The sequence below is a fragment of the Lissotriton helveticus genome, chromosome 8 (assembly GCF_964261635.1).
Source record: "Lissotriton helveticus chromosome 8, aLisHel1.1, whole genome shotgun sequence".
Taxonomy (NCBI): Eukaryota; Metazoa; Chordata; class Amphibia; order Caudata; family Salamandridae; genus Lissotriton; species Lissotriton helveticus.
The window spans coordinates 1,620,811,728-1,620,827,748 of NC_136069.1; the positions used below are offsets into that span (position 1 = coordinate 1,620,811,728).

The following is a 16,021-nucleotide window of genomic DNA, read 5'->3' on the forward strand; positions in this document are numbered from 1 at the left end:
TCATAATACTCCTTTTACTGTACACACTTTACTTCATGATAAGTATTACAATTATGGCAATTCATTTATCTTGCATGAGAAAGAATACTGCTCAATAAATAACACCTTTTATTGGAAACGCCCGTCTCTCTATTTCTCTGCACTCTGGTGAAACTAAGCATGCACGATTGACTGAGTGAAATAGCTGTCTATTGTTTTCACACGACTCTAGACATATACTCTTTATTCTGAGGGAGCAAAGTTGTCATGTTTATGCGGTTGTCAGAAACTAATCCCTTCTTGTCTAAATCAGGAGAGTTAACTCTTTCCTGAACATTCGAGAACGTTTCTAGTGACCTCTGAGCTAGCTGGCAAAACTAATTAAGTCTAATATAGTCAGTAGAGACCTAGATGACCTCAGTCCTATGTCTAAACTGCTGTTTATATTATTCCAATGCGCAGAGCCTATTGGGAATATAGGAACTACACTACACATTGCATTGCATGAATTCTCGATACATTTGCAGCCTATTATTTACAGTACTACACTCCTCCATGAGAACACAGAACCTAACATCTTTTTCAATCATGTATTCAATAATCTACTTTTCTTCACCAGTAAAGTCACAACTTTCAGCACAGCTTTTAAAAGAGTGATGAACTCTGCCCATGTCTGCCCTATTTGCCACCTGTAGTCTAACAGATCAGGCATATCTGAGAAGGGGCTGGGTTCTTGGTTTCCTGATTATATATGCTGTGGAAAAAATATGCCATGTGAGTTCATGTTGTGAGTCTGCCAAAAAGTCCTGGCTGTACTTGAAGAAGAGTCTTTTTAGCCTGCTGGTGGGAATTGCCCTCCCAGTGCTCCAAGATTTGTTCTGCAGTGCAAATTGTTTGTCTTTTTTTTGTTATGGGTGTGCTACCAATCAGGAACTGTAACCATGCTCTAGCCAATTTTGAGCCTAGGACATGCTGGTGTAAACTCAAGGCTCTAACTTCAATACACATGGCACAGCCCAGTCACCTGTTCCTTATTTTTAGCAAGGAGTTTTGAGTTCAAAAATAGTTGGCTTGGTGTTCCATCCAACACCTGGGTAGGTTGCTCTACATCTTATCGATCTGTTCAAAAGTGACAGTCTCACTGCCTTATGGATCACTGTGGCCAGCTGCTACAGTTCCATTTACAAAAGGTCTTCTAAGACTGGCAACGTGATTGTGATCACTGTTATATTATCCATGTTAACTTTGCAGATCTCCGTTTCCCTCTACGGAAAGCATTTTGCAGGATTCAATTTCCAAAATGTTATTCTCCTCTTCCAACCAGAGCTATTCTTCTTTTGTCTTTGTGATAAGAAATTCAGCAAAATCAGAGATTTATCCATTTTCCTCTTCATTATGGCTGAATGGAGCACACTTGGAAAGAGGAAACAACGAGGAGAAATAAAGATATTTGAGCTTGATGTGCCCTCCCTAAGAAGGCATAGCATTTTGACACATTGCTAGGTTTACCAGTCTTGGTAAATCTGGGAATATGGTACAATCCATGAGTTGATGCCTTGGAACACCCATGCTTCATGAATGGAATGTGTTCCCAATGCAGAGTAACACAAGTCAGACACTTGCGCTGCCTTCCCATACTCCAGATTTACTAAGCAAGGCAAGGGCATGCAAGCTGGCCTTGCGTTGCTCGGTAAATCTGACTTTAGTATTGTGTTGCCCTTGTAACATCTTGTGTGACATGAGGGCAACATAACATTATGATAAATCGGGGTCCTGGTCTTTATTAGGGGTGGGCAGAACTTGCAAAGTTTTACTTCAAGAAACTCTTCGGAGTTACAAAAAAAATCAGCGAGATTCCTCGAAGTTCAGCAAGCGGTAGAATCTCAGTGTGTCATACAGCTAGCATTTATTTCAGTGCTGAGAGCTTCTTCTGTGATGTAAAATCAGCACAAACGGCACCACAACCACGCCGGAGGGTGCTGCTTCTTTATGCTGCTCGAGTAGATTTTCGACTTGAGCGGCAGCATACTCAATCCAAATGAACTTGTCATAGTGCTAAACTTTTCTTACTCACGCTCATCAACTTAACAATGGCAAGCTGTGTGCTAGAAAAACTCCACCACACAGCAGTTCACAGAGTTTTTTTGGAACTCCGTGCTCCAGGTGGAGTGCAGAGTGGGCAAAACCCTAAGAATTCTGCTGGCAGAGTGGAGGTTACCGCCCACCCCTAGTCTGTATTATTTCCAGCAGTAACAAAGGATTGTAGGCAGCATGAACTGTTCTAGTCTACAGTACCAAGGAACCCTGGTGTACTTATTTTAAGTTCTAGATATTTTGATTGATATTTGTATATTAATATTTTATGATGTGTTAGAAAAAATAATTTATATTCATTAATATATTGTTTTTAAACATTTACCCTATTGTTGCTTCGGTGTGGGTGGGAAAAGTAAATCTGCCCTCTCCAAAATCCAACACTATGCAACCCTTTCTCTAGTCAAAATCCAAAACTGTCTCTCTAACCCCACTCCTGGCTCCCTTGGAGTCCCTCGAGGATCTATTCTATCTCCCTCCCCCTTTAACCTCTTTATGGAACCCCTCACTGTCATTCATAAACAAGCAGGCATTAACTACCACCTCTACGCCGATGACACCCAAATTTATTACAAGATAAAAAATCACGCTGACATCCTTCACCTGAACAACACCCTCACCAAGATCCAAACCTGGTTCCATTCCAATCATCTAAAACTTAACCCTAACAAAACCGAAATCATTCTCTTCTCCCCTAAAAATAACCCTCTTCCCAACCAGTCCTGGATATCTGACCTCAATGCACTCAACTGCTCACTCACCCTGTCCAACTCCGTCAAATCTCTTGGTATCTCTATCGACAACACACTAACCCTTAATGTCCACAGCAAAAACTCCGCTAAAGGAGCCCTCTGCACTCTCCAGCACCTCAAAAAAATCAAGCCTTTTATACCTACTGATGACTTTAAACTTGTAGTTCAATCACTTCTCCTTTCACGTATAGATTATGGTAACGCCATCCTCAACGGAATCCCCAAGGTCCACCTTGCTCCAATCAAAGCTGTGCTGAACCTTGCAGAAAGGCTCATCACTGACTGCAAACGTTTCCACCATATCTCCCCAGCTCTCAAATCTCTTAAATGGCTCCCTATCAAAGGTAGATCATCCTACAAAACTGCCTGCATCACTCATAAAGTCCTCCACCAAAACACTCCAGAGTACCTCTCCAAGAAACTCCTCATAGCAGGCTCCACACGACCTCTGAGAAGCACCAACACCCTCCTTCTTATCCCACCACTGCATAAAAAGAAATCCACACAATCACGCTGCTTCTCCGGTAATGCCCCTATCATCTGGAATGCCCACTCAAAAAGCCTGCGCTGTAACCCCTCCTATTTCAGCTTCAAAAATGACCTAAAAATTCACCTCCTGAATTATTACTGGGGATCATAACTTGGGAACTGCACTTAGTGTCCAATCTCACCTTTTTACTTATTGTCAGTAATATTTATCCTTTTCCTGTACATCCTACTACTAAATATTTAATTTGTACAGCTCCTGCGCCCATTAATCTCTTATATTTGTATATCTCACAGATTGTTTTCACTAATCTTTTATCTACTTGTATAACATGTTTGGCCAACTTAATATTAAGGGTCCTAATCTGTGACATGCACCCGTCTCTCCAAATCATCATGCTATTTTTGTTTGGTAACTATTTGTCCTTCTTCGAACATCATATTCCTAATTACTGGTGGTGTATAGCTTTTTCCACATCTATGTATTTGTGATTTGTTTTTACGTTACATGTTTTATCACTTTTTTTTATCTTCGTTTATGCCATTGTTTGCCTCATATTAGCTTCTCATGTAAAGCACTCTGATACCTCCTGGGTCTAGCCAGCGCTATATAAAACTCTCAAAATAAATAAAATAAAATAAAATAGTGTCAATTAGGTAGTAGTGGAAATAGCAAATCTGAGCCATTCAAAGTTGAGCACGTTAACTACTGTTACTTAGGTGGGAGTGGGAATAATAAATCTCACCCCTCCACATCCCAGAGCTTTACCTGCTGTTGCTTAGGTTGAAGTGTAAACAGTAAATATGACCCCTCCATTGTCCAACACTTTCCCTACTGTTGCTTTGCCTGAAGTTGACATAGTGAACGTTACTACTTCAAATATAATATGTTTTTGATATCTTTTGTAGATGTTAGAATGTCACATGTGGTATATTTACGTTTTTGTTTTACTTTTCATCCTATTGGAGTTTAATTCTTTGTTTGATATTTAGCATTTTTCTTGTTTAATATTTTAGTTTAAGGTGCATTCATTTTCATTCATTTATTTTGTAGAATGTGAATATATAAGTATTTTTGAATGTGTATAATTTATCTTTTACTTTTTGTTAATTTTTTGTTCTCTTTTCTTTTACATTATATTTTGATTCCAATTTTGTATGTTATTGGTTAACTATTTTGAGTAATATTAATTTTGCTAGTGTATGTTTAAAATGTTACTTTAATGATTCATTGTTAGATTGTACAATTGTACATGTCTCTATTCATATCTGCTTTTGTATATGTAATATTTTATAAAGGTAATTTGTTTTAAATTATTATATTATTGAATACCTTTAAATATATATGTACCTATGTGATCTCACCATCTAAGACAACAATATTTTGTGTACAGTATTTTTGTAGTTTATGTGGTAAGTATATACACTCAATATTTAGGATTATGATATTTTTGCATTGCAATATGTTCGACGTCAATATATGTCATAGAAGCTACAGGAGACCTAGATGTTGTTAACACTGAAGAACGTGAAGCAGTGGTGGTCAGTCCAGTCACATGGTAATATGGATTCAATATGGATGGTGTGCTTCTTTTCTATTATTATTAGGTTTAGTGTGGCTCCTTTATTATGCCTTGGGCTGTTGCAGGGATCTTCCCGTAATTCGGAGGGAGATGATAAATATGACAGTCATGCTGTCCCAATGCAAGCACAGTCTGTTGCAGTGGGACAACAGTAACAGGTTAGACCAACCCAGACAGCAAGCACCTGCAGTGGCAAGCACTGATGGAGAGCAGCCCCTAATTTAGTTCAGCCCCATGTTCTGCCTTTTACTGACAATGCTGGATGTAAAAATGATATGGGCAATGTTTTACCAACAGATTACATCCATCCCTTTTTGGATGTTGACTTCCTTTAGCAAACTTTACAGCACACAAATTTGCGTCCCAAACATTTTCTTAGGGAGCATTCCAGTAGTCTCCCACTTCTCTGAAGGAGTGGAAGATATTTTTGGGCCTTACAGGATTAGTGCAGAAACCAACCTTGCAGTCCTATTGATCTATTTGCATGTTTGCATAACCCCAATTGAAACACAGTACATAAGCAGAGATAGTTTTTTGCAATTGAGGCGTGCTGCATTTCAATGACAATTGTGCTGCTTTGCTCTGGAACCTTCCAAACCATGACAAGATTTGGCCGGTCATTGAACGTTTTTCTGCCAGGTTTCCAGAGATTTTTATTCCTGGAAAGAATTTAGCCGTCTAAGAGTACTTGATGCTTAAACAGGGCAGCTGCTGTTCATGCAGTAAATTGCAAGCAAAAGAGCTCACTATGGCATCAAGCTATACATGCTGTGTAAGAGCTATATTGGCTGTGTGTGTGCAACTTGAGAATGTATACCGGGAAGGGCTCCACTCTAAACCCTGCAGGTTGTCCTCCCAATCTAGGGGTCAAACGAAAGATTGTATGGGAACTTGTCCAGCCACTCATTCACAAGGTTTATAACATTTTCGTGGACAGTTACCAAACGGGGGAAGAAGTGTTCAGTGAACTCGACTTAGCTGCCACTGTGGCCTGCAGTACAGTTAATTGTCGCTGCAAAGTATTCCTGCACAAGCTTGTTTGCAAGAAGCTCCAGAAATCCCAGACTACTACGTTGCATTCCAATGAACTGCTCACAGTCAAGTTCTCTGTTAGCCGTGTTGTGTGCTTGCTCACTTCAATTCATGATGGGAGCACTTCCCTTTGCCTCAGTTTTAGTTCAAATGGCCGAAGTTCACAATCCCACCTGTTTACTTGATTACAAGTACATCTGCGAAGTGGACAAACACAAACAGGTTCTACAGCCATCTAATGTGAGTCATAAAACCTGCACTTGGTACAAGAAACTATTTACCCACCTGATCCAGATGGTAGCATGCAATTCATTTATTGTTTGTCATCAGACAGCCCCATGAAGACTCATGTCTTTCCTTGACTTTCAATTATCTATGATTAAAAGTATTAATGCTACAGAAGCAGCAGCCTCCACTTCGTATGTTCTGGAGGATGCAGCAAGGCTGCAGGAGCAACACTTTGCTGATTGCATCCCTAAAAAAAACCAAAAAGGATCAACCATGTTGTCATTATTAAGTGTGCTTAAAGCAGGGAAAGAGACAGGAGAGTCATGTTTACTGTCCCCTGTCCCCATATCAGTCAGGCTTGTTTTTTCCTACTTGCTTCATGTTGTATCATACTAAAGCAAACTACTGGGAAATTGACTGAGGTGGAGCTGAAGTTGGGTAAACCTTTCAATAGCTGTGCATGCATACCTACTGTCTATGGGACACTACTTCGCTAGGCAAGCAGCAGCCGAATTTGTGTTCCTCTACTTCAGGAAAACATAGATTTTCCTATGGCCTGCTTGATACCTTTATCCACTGTCAGAATGTGGTAGGTGTTCTGTTTGCCGATTTGCAAAGGCATTGTAAATTCCCAAACTGCACATACAGGTGGACATACCATATGCCACATTGTGAAGGAGTTCCCTGTTTGGCAAGATTTTCAAATGCTGTTTATAGAACATATGTATACTACAGAAGAACCACCCTGATTGTCCACGAGAACCAGAGTAAGTGTACTATGTGAAACAAATGTCCAGTGGGACTTATTCACCAACATTTCTACATGCTTTGAAAATGTGAATACTCAATTAGTAACTTGTAACATAACACATGTTATTGAAAAGGGGTGCTGGACACAATATCTGGTATAATGATTATTTTCACATATTTAGTATAAAAAGTGAAAACAATCATCATACAAGATATTGTGTCTTGTACCCTTTTTCAATAACTTTGGGTGTGATATAAGTTACTAATTGAGTTTTCATACTGCCAAAGCAAAACTTTAAGTGTCGATAAATGAGTCTCGCAGGACATTTGTTTGGCTTATCACTTTAGGCAGTATTCCCTAGCATATCGGCCTTAGTGTCAACTGCAAATTATGCTCACTGGGTTCAAGGAATAGGCCTCACAGGGCATCTTTGAACAACCCCAAATTATATCCACAAACTAGAAGCAGTTGAATTTAGCACAGTAAGTGCATTGATGGCACATGAAAGACACATTTTCCTGAGTTTAAAGTAACAAGGGATGGAAGACATTAGTATAGGTTCACCTGCCACTTATGCAGGATTAGGTAGGACTCTTATGAGGACAGAGACATCGACAGGTAGGAAAAGCTTATGGCAGGTGTGCTTTCCTAGGGATATTGCATAGATAGAAAGGCAGATGGTAAAGGTAGTAGAGATACACATGCCATGACTTCATCTTAACCTATGGATTCAAACCCATTGGTGCCACTCTTGCACTGAATTACAATGGCACAGTGAGTGAAATAAAGGCATATGAAAGACATGTCTCTCTGAGCCTCATGTGGCTATCATGTGAGCCATTAGCAAAGGTTCACTAGGCATGCGTTCGGTAATGTTCAGGAAGAAGCAGGCGGTTACTTGACAGGTGGTAAAATGTAATCAAACTTATTCTTTCCTGTGGCGTATCAATGTGATGGACCCGTGCATGGTCGCGGTAAGTTGATGTGAGTACATTGATTGATTAGATTGGGCCAGTGACAGGAGGTATGAAAGTCTTGTGTGTGGTGCATGAATGACATATGAATGGACAATAAACTGGTTGTTGCATGAAGAGGCTTTATGACTCACCTTCAGAAGGCTTGGCTTCAATATTCAGATAGCTTGATATTTGGTATTCATGCTTTAAAACCAGACTTTCTGGAAGTGGTAAAACACACAAGTGTAAGAGGTGGATTACCTTGAACAATTAGCGCCAGATTTATATCTGGGCGGTAAGATGCTCCCCACTAAGAACACTTTTTTTTTCATTATGCGTAACTGTGGAGTTTGAGCCCTAGCTCAGAGGCCCCTTGGCAAACCTGTACATTTGTTAAAACTATACAACCAGGGGAGTCCAGGGGTGCATGACGTTTGTGGCTCTCACCAGCTTTATTTACCTAAAATACCTTGCAAACCTCAAACTTTGCCTAAAAATACAAATTTTCTACCCCAGTTGTGTGCCTAGGCCTAGTGTCAGCATCAGGAATCGATCACCCGAGGGTCAATACTAGTCTTCATACATGGACTACCCTCGACCCTTGTGTGATCCATTCCTGTCGCAGGCACTAGGCCACCAGAGGGATAGAGTTTTTATCAAGACAAGTTGGGGAACACTGGGCGGTAGGAAGTTTATTGATCCCTTCATATTCGCAAAGTTCACATCTCAGAAATGCAAGGAAACGTTGTGTTTTTATTCATTGTTTCCAATTTCCCCGGTATTCAGGGTAAGGAAACTGAAAAGTGACACCTCCACGGACTCCTCTTGAAGTCTACTTTTCAGAAAGGTCTGGGTTTGGTAGGATACCCTACAATGTTGCGGACCCCAGGACTAATTAGTGCCCCTACCATAGTTATCAATATCGCCACTATACATTTTGGACCCTTCCACACAAGTGAGGTAGCATTTTTGTTGGGAGACCCGGGAGAGCTCTGAGTGGTAAGAAATGTGTGCCTGCCTGATGATCCGACAACTTTACCACAAAGAAATGTGTGAAAAATATGACTTTTAAGCTAAATCTGAGGTTTGCATGGCATTCTGGGTATGAAATCTGCGGGGTATCCATGCAAGCCACACCTCCATAGACAGCAACAGGTGTTTAGTTTTCAGAAATGTCTGGGTTTTGGTAAGTTTCCTTAGATGGCCACAGACACTGGGAACAAAAATGCATGTGCCCCCTTACAAAAGCAGCATGTGTGGTGATAGATAATTTTTGGGGATTGGAGAAGGGCTCTATTTGTTCAGATGATCATTCATTAACTTAACTTAAGGCAACAGCCAACCGCCCTCTTTAGCCAAGATCCAAGGTTACCTGCTGATCTGGTTGCGGGATAAGGTAATATGGATACTGAAGTGAGTGTGGTTGGATGCACAGGGGAGTCCTTGCGTTATGCATGATGATCTGTGGGTTTTTCCTGGTTCTGTTTATATCATAGTGTGCACCACATTCTCCATTTACACCTAATATTATGTCAGAGGTCGCCTACTTGGCAACCACAGACAAGGGTGCCCAGTGATCCACAGGAACAAATCTTGTTTCTTCATAATTTTGTTCCAGTCCTCCATTCCCTTCATTGTGACACATTCAGGTGGAAATGCGGTCCACATCGCAGTGAGGGGTGTGGTTGCACAAGCACAAACATCGCTCTTGCTCACTTCAGGTTATCTCAGGTTAGTGCATCTGACTCATATGCTGATAACACACAAAAAAGGGTTTCAATTTCTAGTGATGTAAATTAAATAGATTTCACAACTGCTTCAAGGAAGTGGAAATGTGGATGAAGGAAAACTGCTTGAAATTAAACCCAGGCAAGACCGAGGTTCTCCATTTTGTCTCCCACCTGATGGCAACAGTAGCTGGGGACACTGCCAACCCCTGTCAACAATGTCAGAAACATGGTCATTGTATGTGATGAGCAACTGATTTTCGAAGCACAGATGAATTCACTCTCTTCATCAATTTTTAGCACCTCAACCCCTTAGCAATGAGTGTTGCTGGCAAACACACTTGGGGAGATACAACTGGAAGACCTCACTGGATGAAGTTTTGCCACAGTTTTGTTCAGGGAATCCCCTTTGTTATTATGCAGGTACTGTCTAGAGAAAAGACAGGAAAACACCTAATACTGTTTAAAAGTATAGCTCCCAAAGAACAACCCAGACTGACCATCCCCCGGTGTTAGACCCGCTCAACACACTCACTGAAAAGAAGTCTCCTGCAGATATCATAGGGAGCTGAGTTAATCCCAATCTTCACCTCAGGAAAAAGCTCCTGATATGTACATGGGTGGCATAACATTTCAGGTTATTAATTGTGAAATAAATCATTTACACCGCAGATTTTTGAATTATGATGCAGTATATTAACACTCATATACCGTAGAGATTTTTACAAATAATGGTATTCCACAACATATACACAGGGCCATCACTGAAAATATACCAAAATGAAAGCCTCATAAATTGAAAATGGACATAGTGTATCACAACTAAAAAAACATTTAAAACCACAAGACATTACATAATTCCACACAAAATACAAAATGATTCCAAAGGGTGTTCAAAAGAAGTCTGCATACATTCAATCATATGTCATTAATATTTGGAATGGGGATATGCTCAACCAAGGTACGGAGCACCTATAGTAATCATCAACTTTCGACCCAATAAAGTTATATGTTCGGATCAAACATCACCAGGGGTCTTCATCAGGACAGAGAAACAGAAAGAGTGGCCTGTGTGGTAAAGGATAGTTGGTGTCAAGGATGTGAATAAATCCAATTCATTACTGTAGCAAGATCTAATTATGGTTAAAACATCTCACCTTGCGAGAATGACCTCTAAATGGGCTTCATGGTTAACTCATGAATGTAGTATCCACAGGGCTAAAGCCCTAATGAATTGTAGAACCAGAGTCCTAGTTAGAAAAACATATTAATTAGAAATAATATGGGAGTAATGAGAAGCATGAATACAGAAAGCCAAGCCAGAATTGGCCTTAACTTAGCTACCGGGATGTTTTTTAAAATTATTTAAATGCAGAGTAGAGGGTGATTCTTCTTAACAACTCCCAACATAGGGGTCAATTAGGATGGCGGACGGCATCCTTGCCCGTCCGCCACCTATTTCCCCCCGCCATGTTACAATGGCGGGGGGACCGTGGCGGACGTGAATACCGTCCGCCGCATTTCCGCCGCGGTCGCAAGGCAAAAGCTCTAATATGGCGGCGGTGTCCATCAGACACCGCCAGCCATATTAGGATGTGGTGGGGGTATGTATTTCCGTGGCGGCAATGCCGCCACGAAAAGGCATACGGTCCTTGCTTTGGGGGCCCCCAGGATGAAGGGGGGAGATGGGGGTGCACATGGGGGGTACCTATGGTACCCCCCTGCCGTTGCATGCACAATGCGGCAGGCACCGCACGGTGCCTGCCGCTTTGTGCATGCAAATGCACAGCATGCATTTTTTACTTTGCGGCGGGTGCTGCTTAAAGCAGCACCCGATGCAATGTTAAAGATACGGGATGTGACCGCCAGGGTGGCGGTCACATCTAATTGCAACGGAGGGAACACCGATGCCTTTGCGGAGGGTCCTGCCACCTTGGGGGTGGCGGACGGACGCAGGTCTGTCCGCCATCATAATTGACCCCTAAGTATGGTATGTAAACCAGTGCCTTAAAAATCCAGTTTGGATTCTCTATTGAAAAAAATATGTAGTATCATAAGAGACACCCCACTATTTACTGTGATGGTCAGCTCGTTATGTATTTGTATAACAAACCAAATGCATCTAACCGTACCAAGTCAATGAGGGAAGTTGAGTCGTGTCTTAACAGTCAGGAAATCAAATCCTAAGATGTGGGGTCGAAGCCTGCAAGGCTTTAACCCGTTGGGTGCGTTGGATGACCCCCGGAATATAAATATGTTTCCTTGTGGGACACATAGACAGTAGCTAATGCAAACTGTTGATGATCTACAGCATGAATCAAACTTTTACGTAAAAAAAATATATAATTAAGCATTGAAATTGAATTGAACCAATAAGCAAGTTACTAGTGGCTATGATTAGAGGGAATTGAAACACATTTCATTGTGGCACAAATTAACAATAGATAAGAGGAAATCAGATGTAAATAAATAGGGAGGCTACTTTGTTGACAACTTCTGACATGCAGAGTCCTGGGCAGTTGAAGCGAATGAATACTATAGATGTTCCGCAGCATTTGCCAAAATCATGCATTAGTGCAAAAATCATTTCGGATTAAACAATTAAAGAGAACAAATAGAAACCTTAGGCTAGCATGAATGACTAAGCATATCATCATTAACAATTCAGCGTATCAAGAGCAATCATTGGAAATTAATCACTTTCTTCTGAGTACATATATCCAGAAAGCCGGAAATACAGGCTGAGTGAGTAAACTGCATAGGCAATACTATTTGGTGTCAAAGACGTATCTCACAATTACTAACCAGAAGGTTTAGGCTATACATGTGACTATTCCAAAGAGGTTTATAAAAGTCATTTTGTACTCTCCTACAGAACCAGTTGTTGCTCTTTACGACTAGCTTTCCCAGGTTCTATGGGACACTGGGTACCCCATTAGCATTAATGACTTCTTGATATCAGCCTTAGGATACAAAAGGCTTGGACCCACATCTCAATTCAGCCTGTCTTTGTGGCCGCTCCCGTTAATTTTTCCTCCACAGCTGCAAATCCTTCGCCAAAGAGGTATCCAAGTCCCTGGAACTTTTTTTGGTTGCAGCCTCTTATCTCATCCCCGTGGAGATTTCGGACTTCCTGAAAAGAGACTAAGGGCCTAATTATGAGTTGAGCGATCCATGGGACTGCCAAAACCGTGGTGGTAGGCCCTGGATCACCAGACGGTTGTATGACAGAGGCACGCATGGCTAAACCACCCATGTCTCTATTATGTTGCCTAAACTACGAATGTATCTGAACACAGCATTCCTTTACCATGCATGCCTTTACTGTGCAATATTGAGGTAAAGACATGACTGGTACAGGGATGTGTGGCAAAGATCACACCCTATGGAAGAGGTGTGGCGCCGCGGCCAGGGCGACTGACGCTGGAATCTGGGGATCACGGTTCGATCCCCGGCTCCGGCGGCAGATTAGCCCAGCACCATGTGACTCTGGGCAATAGCTTGCTTAATCTTCCCGACGGCCCCCAGCGCCTAGAGACCCTTACGGGTGATTGTGCGCTTTACAAATGTGGATTATTATTATTATTATGCCATCTGCTCTTATCCCTAACAACTATCCCGACACCCCGAGTCCTAAAAAGTGCCCAAACCCCACCTTGAGCCCTTAAAACAAACCCAACCCCCCGGAGTTCTAAAATCTTATCTGGCCCCCTGGAGCTCTAAAAACTTCTCTGACCTCCCTGAGCCAAAAAACTACCCCAATCCCCCCCTGCAAGACCGAAAAAGAATCTCGACCCCACCAGGGGCCCTAATAAATACCTCAACCCCCCAAGCCCTAACAACTACCCTACCTCCGGAACCGTAAAAAGTATCCCAACCCCACCCTGAGCCCTAACAACTGCCCAACCCATAAGATCTACCCCCCAAAAAACCAACCCCCACTTACTTCACCCCGTCCTCTCCTGAACCTTCCTGTTCTTGGGCCCGCCCATCTCGGCATTTAGACTGCGCATTGCCTTAACTACGTATATACGTGGTTAAGGCATATGCGTGGTTGAGAGAAGGGTGGTTGCGCTTGCATTGGAATGGCCCACCCGGCTCTGCCCGAGTTGTTCAGGCCATTTCCCCCAACAGACTGGCAGTCCACCTTTCGTATTATAATTACAGCAGTGGGACCGCCACAAGACCCTCGATGGTGGGCAGTGGTGTGTGGCTATACTATGCAGTAGCACGACCAAGTCCATATGAATAGAGTCACTGTGACTCAATTCATGGTGGTGAGCCCGCCATGAAAAGGATGGAAGTGAGCAAACTAGAAAGCTACAGGGCCCCATGTTGCCTCTGTGCATGGGGGTAGATGCAGAGGGACACATGTTGTGTCCCCCTGTATGTCTGCACCCGCTGTTCCTGCACAGAACGAAATGCAAAACAATGTGCATTTCGGCCCGTGCAGTAACGGGCTGTGACACTCCAACAGTGGAGCCTTTCTGAGTCTCTCCTATGAGCCCTAGAAAGGCACCTCCGTGCAACTACCACCGCAGGACCACCAGACCTGTATTCCAGTCAGGATTCTGCGGCTGGGCTGATGGTGGTGTTGCAGTGCGGACAACCAATGGTTAGCGCAGATGGCCAAATCCACTTCCTGTAGTTGATGCATTCTCCATCACCAAGGGTCATTTTTTTTACTTTGACCCTGTCTCACATGACTAGATGCAGACAGCGCTTTGATCTTTTAGACACTTGTTTTTACTAAAAACAAATTCAAAACTCCGGTTCTACCAATTGGATTTTTGTTGTTTTGGTGAAAAATTATTTATATAAATGTACTCTATTTTTGTAAGTTGTTGTGTGATATTATTTTTTGTGTTTTCACTTTATTACTGTTTGTGTGCTGCATAAATACATTAAACATTGCTGCTAAGTTAAGCCTGACTGCTTTTGTGCCAAGCTACGCAGGGTTAAGCACAGGTTAATTTGGTGACTTTTTATTGTTCACCCTGCAGGGGATTGTAGCTGTTGCTTGATCAGGACACACACCCCAGTCAACCAACAACCTAATTTCTCACCACTGATTCAATAAACAGTCATTACGCTTCATTCTTTTTGGTACTATTTTTACCTAAAATATCAAGAAGTCATATATCCTTTTCACCTTATTGATTTTTCTTTAATTTTAGTGTCATTTTGTTTATTACATTTTATTTTATATTTTAAATTGGTTTTGGAATTTTTATGGTTTGCTGTTTTGAATGTATTACTGTTTTGGTACTGCATACATTACACATTGCCCTACGGTAAGCCTGCCTGATTTCGGTCTTAGCTACCAATTGGTTGATCTAAGGTTACTTTAGTGGCTTTGGGATTCAATCTAACAAGTTGATGTTATTATTCCTTGAGGTGAGCGACTGCTCAACACAAATATGAACCCACTTTCATACAGTGGCTTTCTGAATACTTTTCAATTCTGACACCTGTAGTTCACAAAGTTCCAATTAAAAAACTTCTTGCATGAATGGGTGTAAATCATATAGGTGAAAAAGTAGATCGTTTTAGTTTGTTCAAACGTGCAGTGGCTCATTTAGGGTGCAGGCCAAAAACCAACCTGGATCAAATAAAATCTGCAGGTGGTTTGTAATATTTCTTGATGTTTCCTGATATGTCATCTTTTTGCTGATGGTAAGTGCTAGTGCAACTCTAGGGCCATATCATGAAAATGTGCACTGACTCACCTCACAGCTGAACACATATTTGTTTGCCTTTGATGGTACACAATTACTAACACTTTGCATCAGTGCTAGTCTGACGCAAAGTAATGCACGGTAATGCAAAGCAACACATTCTATGTACTATTCAGCACATACAAGTTTAACTTTTCACAGCACAACAACTGCTTTTGTGCAGTTCTGCATGGAATTCAATCCTTATTTGGATGGAGCAGTGCACACACGCATAAGGTGTGATACAATGGTTTATCTAGGACGGTAGGTAGAGCAGGCCTTGCGTCATAAACGAATGCTTATTTGACACAAGTGAAAGCAAAAGGAAGTGTGCTCATTTATCAAACAAATGATGCATATGATGTGTACGGCAGTGCACAGCATACATCCAAAGAGTTGGGGCCTTATGTGGTAGGATGCATGTTGCTCATTCTGGCTGTGTTTTAGCACAAGCCTTGCGTATCATGCTAAAAGTCTTAGTAGACCTGCCTCTGTGCTGTTTTTTTCTCTCAATGTGCAATAAAGTCCAGCAAATTTGGATGCTGCACTGTGATGTGTGAAAAATCAGTAAATCTGGGTAAAGGTGTCTAAAGTTTATACATATAACCTGAAATTTCTCCAAAGTAATGCATGTAATCTAGACAGATCAAGTTGGTAACCCTGATCAGGAATGACTCTCCCTTTGTGATGGCTGAAATTCAGGCATTAACTGTAGA

At 41.7% G+C, this 16,021-nt stretch overlaps 1 pseudogene; it reads right to left on the reverse strand.

The window, feature by feature from the left end:
* Positions 1 to 467: 467 nt before the first annotated feature.
* Positions 468 to 16,021, reverse strand: part of LOC144774020 (uncharacterized) — a 41,873-nt pseudogene continuing 26,319 nt past the window's right edge.